This window comes from Narcine bancroftii, chromosome 4 (genome assembly GCF_036971445.1).
Source record: "Narcine bancroftii isolate sNarBan1 chromosome 4, sNarBan1.hap1, whole genome shotgun sequence".
NCBI lineage: Eukaryota > Metazoa > Chordata > Chondrichthyes > Torpediniformes > Narcinidae > Narcine > Narcine bancroftii.
Window position 1 is genome coordinate 296106799 of NC_091472.1, and position 16772 is coordinate 296123570.

At 42.2% G+C, this 16772-nt stretch overlaps 1 protein-coding gene across 1 annotated transcript in view; it reads right to left on the reverse strand.

Annotated features, from left to right (window-relative positions):
* Positions 1-16772, reverse strand: part of kcnj3a (potassium inwardly rectifying channel subfamily J member 3a) — a 211922-nt gene that overhangs the window by 43329 nt on the left and 151821 nt on the right. The gene's annotated exons all lie outside the window — the stretch shown is intronic.

Consider the following 16772-nt stretch of genomic DNA (forward strand, 5'->3'; position numbering starts at 1 on the left):
AAATGAGGATTTCAGAGAATCCAATTTTGGATAATCGGAGTTGTACTGTACATTTTTTTTAATTTAAATGAATTTTTAAGTAATCTGACCAGTATGTCAAAACATTTTTAAGAAGCATAGCTCCTTTAATTTTTAATTAATTTTGAAAGTCTTTTAATAAAAATTTTAATTAGGTGTTCATTGGTAATTAAAAATTTAAAAACTTGTTGGTGATATTTTTCATTGGTGATTTTTTTTTTGGTGAATTGATTTCGGTGAATCTACCACACACCCTCATCCACAGCTGTTTTAGTAAAGTCTGTAATAGCTCTGGTGTAAGCATTCAGATCCTCAGCATCCTGCAACTCCCTCTGGCTGTCCGCATCTCCACAGCCTCTCTTTTTTAGCCACTGCCTGGATGGAGGTGCAAGAAAGGAGCGCAACCAGGAATCTAATTGCCAAAAAGGTTAACAAAGCTAGCTGTTAACAGCCCAATACCTGCCAGGCAATAGATTGAAACCTCGTCTACCCTTCTGGATCAGCTAAATAATACCAAAACAAATGTTGCACTAAGACCAGTAAAACAAAATAATGATTATACTTTAAAAGCCAATGGTTGGCTGTGAAGTTTTTTTGGGGGGAGTACTGAGATGCAAAGAGTTCTATGAAAAAGCATGCACATTATTTTTCTTGGAGAAATTCTTTTTTTCTTTTATAATGGAAAGACACACACACACACACACACACCTCCCTCCCTCTTGGCTACTCTGCAATTGGCAATAGATTACTGAATAATCCAGCCATGTGAAATCATGCCCACCTCACTGGCAAAAGGCAAAGGAGGAAAAACCCAACACCCAACCCCAACCAACCAATTTTCCCCTGCAGCCGCTGCAACCGTGTCTGCCTGTCCCACATCGGACTTGTCAGCCACAAACGAGCCTGCAGCTGACGTGGACTTTTACCCCCTCCATAAATCTTCGTCCGCGAAGCCAAGCCAAAGATATCTCTGAGGTTCTAGCCAATCAATGACTCTGCCCATTTCACAAAACAGTCTCTAACTATCAGACAATTGCATTACTCCAAACTCTGCTTATCTGATCACAATTTGGGATACCTTTGAATACCACTGAGATGAAGTGAATGCACCAACTACATTATGCCATAATTTCTTCAGCTCGGAGAAGAATTTAGCCGCACTGAATGCAGGCAATTCTTGACACTAGCTAAAATGCTTATCACTGAATGTGAAAATACCAGTTAATTCAGTGGTTCTCAACCTTCCCTTTCCACTCACTACCACCTTAAGGAATCCCTTACTAATCACAGAGCACCGATGGCATAGGGATTACTTATAGGGGTATGTGAGTGGAAAGAAAAAGGTTGAGAACCACTGAGTTAATTAGTACTGTGAGAAATACAAATGCTGCAAATGCTGGAATCTTGAGCAGATAAGGGATTGCTAGACGAATCCCGTCCAATCATGTCCAACAACATCCATGGGTAGAAATGGCCAGTCCATGTTTCAGGTTTCAACCATTTATCATTTTGTACTATGAACTCACTATTGTCCTGAACCTTATCAATTTCCACATTATTCAAAATCAACATCAAATTATGAGATTATATTTCTTTTATGTAATTGATGAATTTAATGTTTTCATGTTGATTTGAAAATATAAATAAAAAGATTTTTAAAAATACAATAGCCAGCTAGTCAAGAGCTCCACTTCCTTACCCCTCCAACAGGACCCCACCAAAACTCATCTAACCACTCTATCATGCCCCATGTCTGCACTCATCACTTCTAGTCTCCTCCTTGGCAAGGCCTCCAACCTTATTGCTTCCCATACCACCCATTTCTATCTCCTATCCAAGATCCACAAAACCATTTGTTCCAGCAGACCAACTGTGTCTGCGTGCTCCTGCCCCACCGAATTGGTTTCCACTTAACTTGCCTTTGTTTGTCCACCCTGGTCCAGTCCCTCCCCACCTACATTCAGGACACTTCACATGTCCTCCTTCACTTCAACAACTTCCAGTTCCCTGAACTCAATCGCCTCATATTTACCATGGATATCCAATCCCTACACATCTCCAGTCCCCATACTAAAGGCCTCAAAGCCCTTTGTTTCTTTCTGGACAATAGAACCAACCAGATCCCCTTGACCACCACCCTCCTCCAGTTGGAAGAGCTTATTCTCCTTTGACACATCCCACTTTCTCCCATGTTAAAAGGGTAGCCGTGGGTATCTGCATGAGCCCCATCTTTGCCTGCCTTTTTGTTGACTATGAGGACCATCCATGCTACAAGCCTACACAAGAAGAACACCTCAACTCTTCCTCTGCTACATCGATTGACTACTTTGGTGCAGCCTCATGTACCCATGATGAGCTCATTGACTTCATCAATTTTGCTGCCAACTTCCATTCCAACTTCGAATTCACTTGGTCCATCTCTAGCAACATTCTCCCTTTCCTCGATCTCCCTGTCTCCATCTCAGGAGACAAACTCTCAACAGACATCTTCTATAAACCCACCAACTCCTACAGCTACCTTGACTTCACCTCTTCCCACCCCGTCCCCTGTAAAGATTCCATTCTATTTCCTCAACTCTCCCATCTCCATCACAACTGCACCCAGGATGAGGAATTCCATGCCAGATCAACAAAGATGTCCTCCTTCTTCTTCAAACAATGTGGCTTTCCCTCTATCACCATCAACTCAGCACTTACCCACATATCCTCCATTACCCACACATCTGCCCTGGCCCCCTCCTTCCCTCATGCAACAAGGACAGGATTCCTCTTGTCCTTACTTACCAGCTCACTAGCTTCTGCATCCAACACATCCTCCTTTGTCATTTCTGCCACCTATTACGTGATCCCACCACAATATACATATTCCTTTCTCCTCCCCTCTCTGGTCCCTCAGTGACCCCCTTGTCCACTCTTCCTCCCCACCAATCGACCCCTTGGAACCTACCCCTGTGACCGCAGGAGATGCTCCACTTGTGCCCACACCTCCTCCCTCAGCACCATTCAGGTCCCCAAAAGGTCCTAACAAGTGAAGCAACATTTCACTTGCAAATCTACTGCATCTGGTGCTCCCACTGTGGTCTCCTCTACATCAGAGACTGAGAGATCACTTTATTGAGCACCTCAACTCTATCCACCACAATAGCATCGATCTTCCAGTGGCCACCCATTTCAATTCTCCATCGCATTTCCTTGGTGACATGTCTGTCCATGGTCTCGTGTACTGCCAGACTGAGACCATCCGTAAACTGGAGGAACAATGCTTCATCTTCTGACTGGGCACCCTCCAACTAGATGGCATTAATATTGACTTCTCTGGCTTTCATTTAACCCCTCCACCCCCTTCTTCCCCCTGTCGTTTCTCCATTCCCTGTCTCCTTTCGTACAGATGAGATACATTCCACCTAGGTCCTTATCACATTGAATAAATACCTTTTGTTGGTCTGGATTCTTTCCCCATTGTTTGAATTCTGAGACTTTCTGATATATCCGGCTTCTGCCTTCTCTGATTTTTCCTTGAAGAAGGGCTCAGGCCCAAAATGTTGGCAATATATCTTTGTCTCCTATAGACACTAAAAAGACCAGCTGAGTTCCTCCAGCATTTTGGTTTTTACTACAATCACAGCGTCTTGCAACCTATTGTGCAGCTTATTCAAACTATTCTCTTTTGATAAAAATCTTTGTGACACTGCAGACATTAACTCCTTAAACACTTGTTTTGATGAGAAGTGTGCTCCTTCATTGACTCGCTTGTCTACTCTTCCCTTCCCACCAATCGTCCCCTTGGGACCTACCCCTGTGACCACAAGGGATGCTCCACCTGTGCCCACACCTCCTCCCTTGGCATCATTCGGGTCCCCAAAAGGTCTTACCAAGTATTCTTTTCTCACCAATTGTTTGTGGAAAGTTTGTTTTCAGTATTTATATCAGATAGGCCTAATTATTCTAGAGTTGCCTCAATAAAGACCATCTCACACTGTTGTAAGGGAATTAGAAGATCAGATGCCGAAAAGATGCTTGGAGGAATTTGGATTTAGTGCCACAATCTTAGAATAAATAGTGCCATGTGCTAAATAGGAAGAAAGTGTAAATGAATCTCCTTGTCATTTTCACTGATTCCAGTTTTTCTTAAATTTAAATTTAATTGCAACATGGTTGAACCTGATTCCAGCCATTAAAATCACATCACCCAATTGCACACATTTATCCATACTCACCTCCTATTGCCTCAAACAAATGTGTGGCACATCCCTGAACTCTGGCAGCAGGAACATCGTCAAGATTGTGGCCATAGGCGAGGATGGGAATGTACCCCAGAGCATGGACAATGATAACTGTAAGTTTATTGACACAAACACAATGTACACATGCACCAAAATTCTTTCTTACTGTAGCCAAACAGGTATGGAAAGCAGAGGCCTTAAAAGCCAGGCCACCACCAAGGCTGAGGCTGGAAACGTGCAGTGAGGGTCAAAGCACAGGGGTCCGAGACCTCCCCTGTTGTCCATATTACTGGCAAATGTCCAGTCACTAGAGAATAAAATTGATGACCTGAGGGCAAGGCTGCTTTATCAGAGACAGGTGAGACCAATCTCAGTTGTTTGCTGCCCCAAGACCTGGGTAACAAAGAACACTGTGGACATTCTATCCGACCAGAAGGTTTCACCATTCACAGACTGAATTGGAGCTCAGATTCTTGAAAAGGGAGAATGGGCAATGCATGTTCTTTCATTAATACTGGGTGGTGCATGGATATTGGGGATATGTCGACCTCCTCCTCTACTGCCTTAGAGCAAATCTCGATTAAATGAAGACCTTTCTACCCAACCTGAGAGTTTTCATCAGTGATTCTCACCGGAGTTTACATCCCTCCCATTGCCAATTACAAACAGGCAACAGGCAGAGCTGCATGGTGTGGTCAGTAAATAAAAGACAGCCCACTGGACACACTACAAATCTTAGTTGGTGAAGATCACCTGGCTTTGATCCTTCTGCCTTTATCAACTATAGTTCAGCAGTCAACACCATTAACACCTCATAACTGATCAGCAAACTCTATGACCTGGGCCTCAATACCCCATGCCTGATTGAATCCTGGATTTCCTCAGCTTCACACCATAATCGGTAAGGAGTAGTCAGGATGCTCTTCATTTTAACACCATCAGCAAACTCCAAGACATGGAACCCCCTACTGTGTAAATAGATCTTGGATTTCATCAACTCCAGAACACAGTGAGGATTGGTAAGAACATCTCCTCCACAATCTCCCTCAGTACTGGAGCACAGCAGTGCTGTGTTCTTAGTCCCGTGCCCTACTCACTTTAAACTTACGATAGTATGGATCGGTATGATAACAACACCATCTACAAGTTCCCTGATAATTCCATGGTAGTGGGTTGTATAAAAAGGGGCGATGAGGCAGCAGACAGGAGGGAGATTGAAAATGGTGAACCAACAACAACCTCACACTCAATGTCGCCGAAACTAAATAGCTGATTGTTGACTTCAGGAAGTTAAAACCAGAGGTGTACAATCCAGAGATCATTGGGGGATCAGAGGTGGAGAGGGTGAGCAAATTTACATTCTTGGGAGTCACTATCCAAGAGGATCTTTCTGGACCAAACACATAAATGGCATCGTGAAGAAAGCATGTCAGTGCCTCTACTTCCTCAGGAGTTTGGGTAGATTTGGCATGACATCAGAAACCTGGCAAATTTCTACAGATGTGTGATGGAAAGTGTGCATTTGGTTGCATCACGGACTGGTATGGGAGCCCAAAAGCCCCCGAGTGAAAAGCCCTGCAAAAGGTAGTGGACACAGCCCAGAACATCAAAGGTAAAACACTCCCCACCACTGAGAAATTGTACAGGGAACGCTGCCGTTAGAGAGTAGCAGCAATCATGAAAGATCTACATCATCCAGTGCATGCTGTGTTCTCACTGCTACCATCAGAAAAGAGGTATAGGTGCCATAAGACTCGCACCACCAGGTTCAGGAAGAGTTGCTCCCCCTCCACAATGATTCCTCGACAACAAACTCAATCTGGACTCATTTAAGGACTTGCACTTTATTGATTTTCTTTCTCTGTATCACACAGTCAGTTTACATTTCTTTATTTGTTTACATGTGTACATTGAGTCATTTTGTTTTGTTTTTTGGCACTACTAATAAGTGGTAGTTCTGCCTTGCCCGCAAGAAAAAGAATCTCAAAGTCGTATGTGATATCATTTATGTGCACTGACGATAAAGCTGAATAAAATAAAATGAATAAATATAAAAGGTATACCCATTGAGCACCATGGCTCTGTCCATCACAATGGCAGGTATTTCCAGTGACCACCTATTTCAATTCCCTGCCCTGTTCCCATGCCAACATGTCTGTCCATGTTCTCATGCAATATCAGACTGAGACCATCCGCAAATTGAAGGAACAATACCACATATTCTGTCTGGACACCCTCCAACCAGATCGCATTAACAACGAGTTCTCTGGTTTCTGTTTGCTACCCCCACCCCCTTCTATTCCTATTTCTCCTTTCCTCTAGCTATCTTTCTCTCTCTTTCTGCCTGCCCTCTGTTACCTTTACTCCAGCTTTGCATTCACAGAGTTACACCTTTCCAGTGATAATTCTCACATTTCCATTCCTGTCCTCCTATTGCCGTCCAAGTATGGAACATCCTTTGTTCACATTGGCTTGTGCTCCTCTCCCTGCTCTTTCTTTCAATCTCCCCCAACCTTTTAATTTAGGCATCTGCCTGTGCTTTACTCACACCTTGAAGAAGGGGTCAGGCCTCAAAATGCCTTGAGACCTGTTGAGTTCCTGCAGCATTTTTCATTTCACTAACTTCAATAGTATATATTAAATTATAGAAAGAAATAATAAATATAAAGGATAGATAAATATTTGCAGTTACAATGCTGGGAAAAAACAATGACAGACAGATCATTTTGGTGGTCTTGGAGTAATTTATGGTTAGGGTGGTAAGGAGAGTTCAAGACCTGAAAGCTGTTGGAAAAAAACATCCCTTGAACCAAGATGAACTGGAGTTCAAGCTTCTGTACTTTCTTCCTGAAGGTAGCAGTGAGAGGAGTCCACCCTCTTACTGGGTGAGAGGGTAATTGGGGGTGTAGACAGGGTATAAGACCATAAGACATAGGAGCAGAAATAGGCTATTCAGCCCATTGATTCTGCCCCACCATTTATTCATGAGCTGATCCATCTCCCCATTCAGTCCCACTGCCTGGCCTTCTTCCCATAACCTTTGATGCCCTGGCTAATCAAGAACCTATCAATCTCTGTCTTAAATACACCCAATGACCTGGACTCCACCCCGTCCTGTGACAACAAATTCCATAAATTTACCAGCCTCTGGCTGATGAAATTCCTCTTCATCTCTGTTTTAAGAGCATGCCCCTCAATCCTGAAATTATGCCCTCGTGTCCGATATTCTTCCACCATGGGAAACAACCTTTCTACATCTACTCTGTCCACCTTTCAACATTTGAAATGGTTCAATGAGATCCCCCTCAATCTCCTAAATTTCAACAAGTATAGGCCAAGAGCGGTCAAACTCTCCCCATATAACCCTTTACTTCCCAAAATAATCCTTATGTACCTCCTCTGAACCCTCAGTCATATATGCCAGTATGTGCTTGTGATGTGAAAAAAATATCCAAAGATAACTTCTACTCCAAGTCTAAAACCCTTATATTCAGTGACGACAGTAAGAGAGCTAAATACAACTCTGCTTTCATAGTTCTGGGACTCAGTTACCACAGTACAAACAATGAAACCCTGAGTGAGATGTAATTGACAGAAGAGGATCAAATGGGTATCTTCTTCTGAAGGAATAAACTGGGTTAGAAACATGGAGTGAGCTCTACCACTGATCTGGAATCTCAGTAACTCCCCGGAGTGTAGACCATGTGACTTTACAGCTCACTTTAACACTCTATGAACATTAGCACATCTGCACCAAGCGTGAAAGCTACAGGTAGACAAAGGACGACTTCTGCTCTGACATTGAAAAATCCCTGGCCCGCATCCTCGACAGGGATAAACAGAACCTCCTGGGTGACCTCTACACAAATGTGGAAAAAAACAAGCCATTGGCAAAGTTCCATCAACATGGCAGGAAAAGTCCAGAGAAGATGAAGCTCCCACCAATATTCTTCAAGCATATCCTTGCCTTAACCAACACTCATTTATCAGAGAATCACACATAACCCTTTACTGCATCACAGCAGCCTTCACTGCAATGTTTCTGTCTATTTCACTGAGAGATTATATAAGTGGCATGACAATCACAGTGCTATTACAGCACCAGTGGCCTGGGACTGTCTGAAAGAAGTTTGCACATTCTCCCCAAGTCTACACAGGCTTCCTCAGGGTGCTCCGGTTTTCTCCCACCTTTCAAAATGTTTAACTGAGGTACTTGGGCAGCATGGACTCGTGGGCTGAAAGTACCATGCTGTTAGTCAAAATTAAAAAGATTAAAACTCAGCAGGTCAGGCAGCATCGATGGAAGGAGAAACTATTTCTTTACCCAACTTGGTAGCAAGACCATGCAAATTCCATCATTCTGTGTTTTTATTTCAGATTTTCAGCCTCTGCAATTTGTTTTTGATTTCCAATCATGAATTAGTTGCTCTGCTTTATATATTAGAGTCACTGTTCTTCAAAAATACCAGCTATAAAGTTGGGTGGACAAATAGGTACAACATAAGAGCACTTCTTCCTGTCTTTTATATCTTCTAATCTTGAGCCAATCCTCACAATCTGCAAACTTCAGCAGCTATTAATCTTTAATGAAATGTTCAACAACTTACAAGAAATTGGTACCTATGGGAACATGTTAAATGTAGCTACCTATTGATCATAGAGTTGCACAAGCTGCTTTATAATTTGTGCAACATCAGTCCGTAAAAAAATCACATCATCCAATTCAATACATACAAAGGAATTCATCAGTGTAAATTCTAAAGATTGTTCTGGTTTAGAGACCAAAAGTTGAAAACAGTGATGATAAAAATAATAAGTTATCTAAAAGGGGATTGTAGACGTATGCTAAGCAAGACAGATTGAAAATTGTGCCAAATTACGATATTTGCAGAAAACTATAATTTCTCTGGCCTGATTGAAAGCATGATTGAACATCTGACTATTAGTTATTCCTTGCACTTCATTGTTAACTCTATAAATAATTTCAAGGAATTTAAAATATAAGCTATTTATTTTTATCCCACTCTACTGATTTTTATCTTAAAGAGCACTAATTTTATTTAAAAAATCATTATTTGTGAAATGAACTGATCATTTTACATTCAAACATAGAAAATAGGTGTAGGAGGAGGCCATTTGGCCCTTCAAGCCTACACCACCATTCATTTTGATCATGGCTGATCATCCACTCAGTACCCTGATCCAGCTCTCTCTCCATACCCCCTGATCTCCCTAGTCACAAGTACTAAATCTAACTCTCTCTTAAATATAGCTATGGAATCAGCCTCACTCACTTCCTGTGGCAGAGAATTCCATAAATTCACCACCCTCTGAGTGAAAAAATTCTTCCTCATCTTAGTCCTAAAGGACCTCCCCTTTATCCTTAAACTGTGACCCCTGGTTCTAGACTTGCTCAACATTCGGAACAATCTTCCTGCATCTAGCCTGTCAAATCACTTAAGAATTTTGAACGCTTCTATTAAATCTCCTCTTAATTGTCTAGACTCCAGCAAGTACAAGCCCAATCGTTCTAGCCTTTCTTCATATGCAAGACCCGCCATCCCTGGTATCAATCTGGTAAACCTTTTCTGCACTCTCTCCATGGCAATGCTGTCCTTCCTCAGATAAGGAGGCCAAAACTGAACACAATACTCCAGGTGAGGTCTCACCAAGGCCCTATACAACTGCATCAATACCTCTCTGCTCCTGGACTCGTCGCCTTTTTTACTGCTTGCTGCACCTGCCTGCCCACTTTTAATGACTGATGCACAGAGACACCCAGATCTCTCTGCATCTCCCCTTTTCCTAATTGGATACAATTAAGATAGTACTGAACCTTTTTCAGGTTTCAATTTTGCTTTGTGAAGCATTCCACAACGAGGATTTGAGAAGTCCAGTAAAACACGGCACAGAAGGCTTTAATGACAAAATTGCTACCAAGGTGACAAAAGACATATGACGTACAGAATATTATAATAATAGTGGGCTTCATGGAGATAGAGCTCACACGATGGGGTTTCCACAGGGATTTAATGCAGGCTGTTACATTCAATCCACTTCTCCGGCTTATGTTAACTTTTCATTCATTGATTTATTTTAATTCTATTTCACTAAAGAAGATTATAGTTTTCTGATTGCACAATATTAGGATATTAGCTGGAAGTAATTATAGCTATTATAATTGTAAATTATTGTAAATATTAGAGAAACAAATCCCTTCCCACTTAAACTAATCTAAGGGTCGAAAATGTTTGGCATAATTTTAAAGAAACACGGACAGTTTTGGTTTATAATTTATTAACAAGACACCTGAGTTCACAGATACTCTAAAAACTGGAGTGTTCTGCTGAACACTTGCAATGTTCCCACAGCAAAATTTATTGTTAGAACAAAAACAGGCACATAGTTAAACTATATAACTATCTGATTCTAAAGTATATGAGGGTACACAGGCACGATGGCCTGACTTTCTCTACTTTGTATTAGGGGAACTTTTATTTCCTGGGTGCAAAAATCAGGCAGAAGAAGGAACATCATAATTCCAAATCTTTTATGTTACCCGTAGATTTTTATGACTGTCACTTTCAATATCATGTCCAGCTCTGGCCATCCCATCATATCATTCAAATTCATACTAAGCTATTGGTGATAGAAGGCAGAAGGTGGGAGCAGATGGGTGATTTTCTGGTGCATTGCAGAGATCATATGTTGTTTGTGATATCTATATGGTTTGGATGAGAATGTGGTTAGTCTCATTAATAAATTTGCTGGTCACAAGAACATTGATGGAATCATTGATGATGTTAACTAAGAATATAGCAGGACATAGATAAACTGAAATAACGGGTGGCACAGTGGCAGATGTAATTTAATCCAGATAAGTGAACAGCACTTAGTGCCCTCAACTGGGATACAGCAAGCTCCCCTAGCATAGGAACCCATGTCACCAGCAGAGTGAGTAATTCCCATTTAGCATAGCAGTTAGCTATTGTAGTGGAAGCTACCCGAGTTCAAATCCACCACCATCCTTAAGGAGATTGTTATGTTCTCACAGTGTCTGTGTGGGTTTCCTCCAGGTGTTCGGGTCCTCCCCCCCTCCCCCGAACCTTCAAAATGTATGGGGGTTGTAGGTTAATTGGGATATTTGGACAGCACAAGCTCATGGGCCAGTAGGGCCTGTTACTGTGTTCCATGTCTTAAAAAAAAGTGTGAAGAAATGCACTTCTGGAAGTCAAATTATGGTAGGACATATAGAGAAAATGGCAGGGAGTTTGGATGTAGTTAGGAATGTTGTGGCCATATAGTGGAAAGGGTAGAGAAGAAACCATTTGATATGTCTGTCTTCATAGGCTGAGGGAATGGTTTATAAGAGTTGGAATGCCATGTTTTATTTTTAAGTTGTAACTATACAGCATGGTAGAAAGTCCTTCCGGCCCGTGAAACCCATTCCACCCAATTAAGGTATCAACCCCATATATTTTGGAGGGTGGGAGGAAACCAAAGCCCCCAGGGAAACCCATGCAGGTCAAAGGGAAATTATACAAACTCCTTACAGACAGTGCCAGATTTGAACCCAGGTCACTGGCGCTGTGATAGCGTTTCACTGAACACTACGCTGACTGTGCCATCCATGGCACAGTTATAAAAAGCAGTGCTTAGACAACACTTGAAGCTTTTCTATTCAATTCTAGCCACTGCACTAGAGCAAAGCTGTGGTGGTAATAGAATGCAGACGAGATTCACCTGCATGTTGCCTGAATGGAGTGCAGTAGATACATGGAGACTGAATAAGATTGGTTCACTCCAACTGGAATGCAAGAGGCCGAGGAATGATTTCATTGAAGTTTGTTAGGCTGGATAGTCAGAGTATTTTTCTCAAGGCAGGAGAGTTGAACAAGAGAGCACAGATTTAAAGAGAAATGTAAAGATCTAACAGGTATGTTTTTCACATAAAGGGTCATCGTCATATGGAAATAACAATGTTTAAAAGTAATTTTGACTAGAACAGATCTGAAAGGCACAGAGGCCTAATGCTGGCAAATAGAATTAGCATGGACATGGGTGGACAAGATCAGCTGCAATAGCCCATTTCTGTGCTGTACAATTCTAAGGTTCATGCAGGTAAACCTCAGCCAAATCAAGTTTATTGTCATCTGATTGTACAAGTTCTTTTTTCTTTGGCTTGGCTTCGTGGACGAAGATTTATGGAGGGGTAATGTCCACGTCAGCTGTAGGCTCATTTGTGGGTGACAAGTCCGATGTGGGACAGGCAGACACGGTTGCAGCGGTTGCAAGGGAAAATTGGTGGGTTGGGGTTGGGTGTTGGGTTTTTCCTCCTTTGTCTTTTGTCAGTGAGGTGGGCTCTGCGGTCTTCTTCAAAGGAGGTTGCTGCCCGCCAAACTGTGAGGCACCAAGATGCACAGTTTGAGGCGATGTCAGCCCACTGGCGGTGGTCAATGTGGCAGGCACCAAGAGATTTCTTTAGGCAGTCCTTGTACCTCTTCTTTGGTGCACATCTGTCTCGGTGGCCAGTGGAGAGCTCGCCATATAACACGATCTTGGGAAGGCGATGGTCCTCCATTCTGGAAACGTGACCTACCCAGCGCAGTTGGTACAAGTACAACCAAAGGAAACAGTTCTACGTTCCTTGGTGCAAAAGCATGCAGACACACAACCAGACATAACACACATACAGATAAATAATAGATCTGCAGGACAAATATTATATCTATAAAAATAAATCAATAAATATTCTGTACAAATGAGAGTCCCAGGTGGTTAGTATGAGCAGTTCCTGTTAGTCGTTCAGCATTCTCACTACCCATGGGAAGAAGCTGTTCCTCAGCCTGGTGGTGCTGGCACCAATACTTCTGCATCTCTTCCCTAATGGGAGCAGCTGAAAGATGCTGTGTGCAGGGCCAAAAATGAATGAAGATCAAAAATTCCAACCCCATACTCAGTGCTCCTCTCTGCAACTGAATCCTGGACTTCTTGATCGAAAGAAATCCAGGTTGGTGTCTTGATCAAAAGAAGTTCAGATTGGCAACAAAACCACAAGCCCCATCACAAAGTACTGGTGCACCTCAAGGCTTTGTGCTCAGCCTGCTACTGTTCACAGTGCTAACTCATGACTGTACTACCACTTTAAGCTCCAATGAAACCATCAAATTCGCAAAATTGTTTGCCTCATCAGCAACAATGATATGTCAGCTAACAGAGAGGAGGTTTAAAGACTTGAATAGTGGTGGAAGAACAACACAAGTCTCAATAAGACAAAGATGAGTGCAGACTTCAGGAGTACGAAGGACCACTCCCCACTACATATTAATGGCTCCGTTGTAGAGAGAGTGGAGAGCACAAAGTTCATCAGCATCCATTTAAAGGATGACCTTTTCTGGACACACAATACCACCTCATTAGTCCAGAAGATGCAGCAGTGCCTACAGTTCCTAAGGATGAGAAGGAAGGCAAGACTACCAGCCACCATCCTAACAATGATCTACAGGCGCAAATAGAGAATGTCCTGGCTGGCTGCATCATAGTGGGGTGTAGTAGCTGCACAGCATCAGATCGGAGGTCAGTATGGAGGGTGATTAAAACTGCTGATAAGATAAGTGGAGTCTCTCTTCTCTCTGTTGATAATATCTACAAGGAACAGTGCTTAAAGAGGGGCTCAGAGAATCATATACTACCTTCAAGGAAGAGGTACAGGAGCATAAAAGCCAGAATTGCTAGGCTGGGAAACAGCTTATCCTCACAGGCAGTGAGACAGTTGAACAGTCCAAGAAATGTTATTTATTTATATATAAATTTTTTTTTTTTTTTTTAATCACTATGGTGTGTGTGTGTGTGTGTTCTGGCAATAAGCTGATTCATTGGGTTATACAGGTGCCTAACCTTTTATCCAGGATCATCAGGACTGGACACCTAATGTTGTTCAGAATCTTCCAGATTTAGGAATCATTTTGATTTCCATCCTTTTAAGCTCACCCAAGTCGTGCTGCTTAATCCACCCCTCACCCAAGTCAAGCTGCCGTCTCTCACCCCTCACCCAACCAAGTCACACTACCATCTCTTGTCCCAGCCCCCTCCACCCCCTTCTCAGATCCCCTGCACTGGCGCTGGTACAGCGGTTTCAGCTGCGTGGGGGGGGGGGGTCATGGGTGATGATGATTGCCACTGAGCCGCAGCCAGGCCAACTGAAAGCGCTGTAACACTGGATGGGCATCAGTATAGGTGATTTGGAGGTGTTTATAAAGTAGCAGAATGTGACGGGTGTTTAATTAGGGTCATGTTTGGTATCAAACTCAATCTTTGGTGAGCAGATGTCATCTACTGAAAAAAGTGCCAGTTTTTGGAGGCTTCCTGTTTTTGGAATTCCAGATAAATGTTTAGGCACCTGTACAATCAGATGACATGAGATTGCTTTGACAGACAAGTTGAAGGAAAATCCTATTGGCTTTCACTGGTATATTAAGAGCAAAAGGATAGCAAGGGAAAAATTGGTCCTCTTTAAGATCAGAGTGGTCGCCTATGTATGGAATTAAAAAGATGGGGGAGATCTTATATCTGTATTAATAAATTGGCAGAGTCGAGAGACGTGAGGAAAAAGCAATGTGGTCATGGAACCTATACAGATTAACAAGGAGGAGGTATTTTTATCTTAGAGAATAAAGGTAGATAAATCCCCAGGACATGACAAGGTATTCCTTTGGACTTTATGGAAAGCTAGTTTAGAAATTGCAGCGGCCCTGGGAGATATATTTAAAATGTCTTCAGACACAGGTGAGGTGTCTGAGGATTGGAGAATAGCTCATATTGTTCCATTGTTTAAAAAAGGCTTTAAAACTAATACAGGAAATTATAGGCTGGTGAGGTTTAACAAAGCTTATTGAGTTTTTTTGAGGAGGTAACCAGGAAAGTTAATGAAGGAAAGGCTGTGGATTTTGTCTACATGGATTTTAGTAAGTTCCACATGAGAAGTTAGACAGGCAGGTTCAGACACTCAATAGTCATGATGCGGATGTAAATTGGATTCGACAATATCTTCATGGATGAAGTCAGAGAGTGGCAGTAGATACTTGCTTCTCTGACTGGAGGCCTGTGACAAGTGCTGTGCCTCAAGGATTAGGGCTGGGTCCATTGCTGTTTATCATTATATGATCATGTGGTAAATTTGATCAGCAGATGCCACAAAGATTGTGGTGTAGTGGACAGCGAGGAAGTCTTTCAAAGTTTGCACAGGGATCTAGACCAGCTGGGAAAAATTGGTAGCAAAATGGCAGATGGAAGTTAATGCAGACAAATTTGAGGTATTGCATTTTGGAAGATGGGTCATATGCAGCAATGGTAGGACACTGAGAAATGTGGTAGAACAGCAGGATCTGAGAATACAGTTACATAATTCCCTGACATCATTCCCCAACATCATTAATAGCTGGGATGTTTCACTAGCCCATGAGCTGAATAGCTTTTAAGCTAACTTCAAAAAGGAGAATTCAATGGCACTAATGAGAATCCCTGCAGAAGCTGACAACTCTGTGATATCTGTCTCTGAGGCCAACATTAGAACGTCTTTCAAGAGGTGAACCCTATTAGGGCATCAGGGCCTGTTAGCGTACCTGTCAGGGTACTGAAAATTTGTGCCAACCAACTAGAATGTTCACTGATATTTTCAATTTCTCATTGCTTCAAAATGCATCAATCATTCAGGTACTCAAGAGCAAAGTGAGGTGCCTCAATGACTATGGCCCAGTAGCACTCACATCTTCTGTGATGAAATGCTTTGAGAGGTTAGTTATGGTCAGAATTAACTCGTTTCTAAGTAAATATCTTGACCCACTGCAATTCACCTACTGCCACAATTGCTCCATAGCAGATGGAATATCACTGTTCTCCACTCAGCCCTGGATCACCTAGACAACAGCAACATGCACATCAGGTTGCTCTTCATCGACTACAGCTCAGCTTTCAATTCCATCATCCCCTCAGTATTGGTCTTCAAGCTCCAAAACCTGGGCCTCTGCAACTCCTTCTGAAACTGGATCCTTGAACTTCATCATCGGAAGACCACTGAATGGACATCGAAAAACAGACACTACCTCTCTCTTTTCTTTTGCACTATTTTTAAAAAATGTATTTTATAGCATTTTTACACCTGCAATGCTGCAAAATATCAAATTTCATGACATCATAAATTCTGCTTCTGAAACTGATGTCACAGGTAGAAAGGGTCGTAAAGAGAGATTTTAGCATATTGGCCTTCATCAATCAATGTATTGAGAAAAAAGGGTTGGAATGTTATGGTAAAGTTGTAGAAGACATTGGTGAGGCCAATTTTTGAATACTGTGTGCAGTTTTGGTTACTGTGGTGAACAGCTGTATACTCGTTAATCTGGCTCCATCCCATTCTATGACTAGACCCATGGCTCCTTCCTCTTGACCCTGTTTAAAGGCTCCAACCCCACCCCAAAAAGCCTGGGTCACAGCACAGGATGACCTTCAAGTTTATTGTAAATAAAAGCCTAGAGT